Here is a 2973-nt window from a genome sequence, read left to right on the forward strand (position 1 = left end):
ACATTTGAGGCTCCAAAGGTGGAGTTGAAACTACTTCCTTCGCATTTGAAGTATGTATTTTTAGAAGACGGAGGGCAGAAACCGGTAATCATTAGCAGCACCCTTCCATGTGATGAAGAACAATAAGTAATTGGGGTGCTGAAGAAAAATGCAGGGCGGTAGGGTGGGCACTGGCTTATTTGTGTGGAATCAGTCCATCCTATTGCATGCATAAGATCCATATGGAAGAGGATTACAAACTAGTGGCACAACCTCAGAGGCGTCTTAATCCCAGTATGAAGGAAGTGGTGAAGAAGGAAGTGAAGAAACTATTGGATGCTGGGATGATTTATCTCATATCTGATAGCAAGTGAGTGAGTCCAGTTCAGCTGGTCCCAAAGAAGGGGGTATGACTGTGGTTAGAAATGATAAGGATGAATTGATCCCGACCAGAACAATCACTGGATGGCATATGTGCATTGATTATCGGAAGTTGAACCAGGCTACTCGAAAAGATCACTTTCCTTTGCCATTCATGGACCAAATGATTGAGAGATTGGCTGGACAAGCATTCTACTGCTTCTTGGATGGATATTTAGGCTATAACCAAATCACTGTGAATCGCTAAGACCAAGAAAAGACATCTTTCACATTTCCTTCTGGTGTCTTCGCATATAGGAAGATACCATTTGGGTTGTACTGCACCAATAAGACTTCTAAATACGTAGAAGTCGTTATTGCTCATACTAACTCCCCATTACACAGAATTCGTCTTGTTCTATAACGACTTCTAAACATATAGAAGTTGCTTTCACACAATCCAACTCCTTATTACATGGAATTCGTTGTGTTCTATAATGACTACTACACAGTCTAAAGTCGTAGTGGTGCATCACAAGTTCTAAACAACAACAATAGTCAGTTATACATTTGACGGTTGAAATTGTAGATTATTCAGTCCAACAATAAAAAAAATCAGTTCGCTTAGAAGCGAACTAACTTGTAGTTCACAAATTAGTCGTCACCATGGGGAAGTAAAAAAAGTAAGACAACTATCATGCCCTTGTTAACTAATGCCAATAGAAGAACCAAGATGAGTCTCAGGTAAAACTTAAAAGCCACAGGTGCACTGCATATTCCTCTAAATCCAATCAATTGTTCATTGTCCCCTTATTACTCACTTTAATGCTTTTGTTTAAGGATTATGTTTGCTTCCTTGCTTTTGTACCCCCATAGCCTCATAAATGGTAGTTGTTTTGTGAAGTGTTCCAAAAATGACATGCCCTTATTCTGATCATAAGGTTGTGTTGATAGTTAATAGTGTCCAAGAAAGTTCACGTGTAGAGTATAAATACTGCTTTAATAATAAAATCTAATATTTATGCACTTATGGTGTAATTATTATATGGTCAATACATCATTCATTATTGATAAACAGTTCTTGTGTTTAAGAGTTAGCAATGATTAACATAAGAATAATAAGAATAATGAATAAATTATATTATTAGTGCATAAATATTAAACATTTTATAATTTTTTTAATAAGCATATTAGTGTCATGCCATGTGTGACCCACACTTATATCCTTTTTATAAGGTATGTACTCAGTAAATTGAGCAGCCACGAATAAAAATCTTCTCAGTAAATCGAACCATCTACATGGTATGACAAATTTGCAAGAATTAGAAACATTGTATCATTTAGCATGAAATATTGACATGATCCAATTCTGCAAACACAATAAAATGCAAAACGTAAATCATAAATCACAAAGCTATTCAAGAAACCTTCATCATCATCATCATGATCACTTGTAAAATTCGAAGTCAGTATCAGGCTTCTTGACATTAGTCCTATAACCCTTCTCAAAGTCCTTTGGCAGTATAACATATCTATTCTTCCGAACAGCATGCATTCCTGCTTCTTGACAAATGGCTGATATCTGCAGTCAGCAACAATCATCAAATAATTAAATGTTATTTATATAATACAAAGAACTCTTCATGTTAACATTGTACATTATAAAAGTTTGATCATTATCATTTTTTACACATCTATCTCTTTCATTAGTAAAAAGCTGCAACATTTGAGTCCTTTGGAGGATTGAAAAGTTGATTTGTTTGTTATCATCTATACATCTCTTTCATTAGGGTGTAGGACACTCCCAACATTATATATAAGGAACTTTTTATTCAAGCAAGCAATTGAGAATTTCATCTTTCTTCCTCCTTTATTAAGCCACTAGAGTGGGCCTTTGTTCTACTATATCCTTTTTTGTACAGCAAACAACATTGTTTTTCCTTCACTGTCCATTTTAAGCTCGATGAACAAGTCCTCTACAGCATAACCCCTCTTGTAAATAATAATAACAATTTATCTTCCAAGAATCCCATCTATTTAAACAAACATATTTCCACTTTGAAAAACATCACTAAAGCAATAGCTTCAATTCTGTTCTGCAATTCCCCATGATGTAACTTTGCTGTCATTCTCCTTATGAATTAATATAAAGTACCTTTATTTAAAGAAAACAGGATAATTTCCAATTCAACATCTGTTTTTAGTTTAAGTGAAACTGTAAAAAAACAGCAGCTTTGCCAGTCTTGCACTATATGTGAAATTTGTAACTGAATTTCAAAAAAGATGGAAATCATTCCTAAGATAAGTTTATAAAGTTGTTGGAAGTATTCTCACAAGATGATAAAAGTGAATACCAAGAAATTTTTAAAATATCAAATTGTTAGTTAAATCACTTATGGTCATTAAATTAATAACATGTGTGCTTACATAAAATGATTAATCATTAAAATTATCAGATAGATAAGAACAAACCTCAGCAGCACTAATTTTGTCTGGACGAGAAACATAATCCTCCAGGTCCACCTCATCACCCAAATTCATTTTGGCTGTGCAAACCTGTTCAAAAGAAAACCGTTTAAATATAGCCTAGCAAGCCACTGAAAATAAACTTAAATATATAACTGTAAAAAGCCA

At 34.0% G+C, this 2973-nt stretch overlaps 2 long non-coding RNA genes across 2 annotated transcripts in view; one reads left to right on the top strand and one right to left on the bottom strand.

Annotated features, from left to right (window-relative positions):
- On the bottom strand, nucleotides 1635-2932 carry LOC109334673. The gene is made up of 2 exons (XR_002106131.1): nucleotides 2812-2932; nucleotides 1635-1921 (listed from the first exon to the last, which is right to left on the bottom strand). It is a non-coding gene; the product is annotated as an uncharacterized LOC109334673 (long non-coding RNA).
- LOC109334674 overlaps nucleotides 2850-2973 on the top strand; it is a 6475-nt gene continuing 6351 nt past the window's right edge. Inside the window, exon 1 of the long non-coding RNA XR_002106132.1 lies at nucleotides 2850-2897. This is a non-coding gene — a long non-coding RNA (uncharacterized LOC109334674). The remainder of the gene's footprint in view (nucleotides 2898-2973) is intronic.

This window comes from Lupinus angustifolius, chromosome LG19 (genome assembly GCF_001865875.1).
Source record: "Lupinus angustifolius cultivar Tanjil chromosome LG19, LupAngTanjil_v1.0, whole genome shotgun sequence".
Classification (NCBI taxonomy): domain Eukaryota; kingdom Viridiplantae; phylum Streptophyta; class Magnoliopsida; order Fabales; family Fabaceae; genus Lupinus; species Lupinus angustifolius.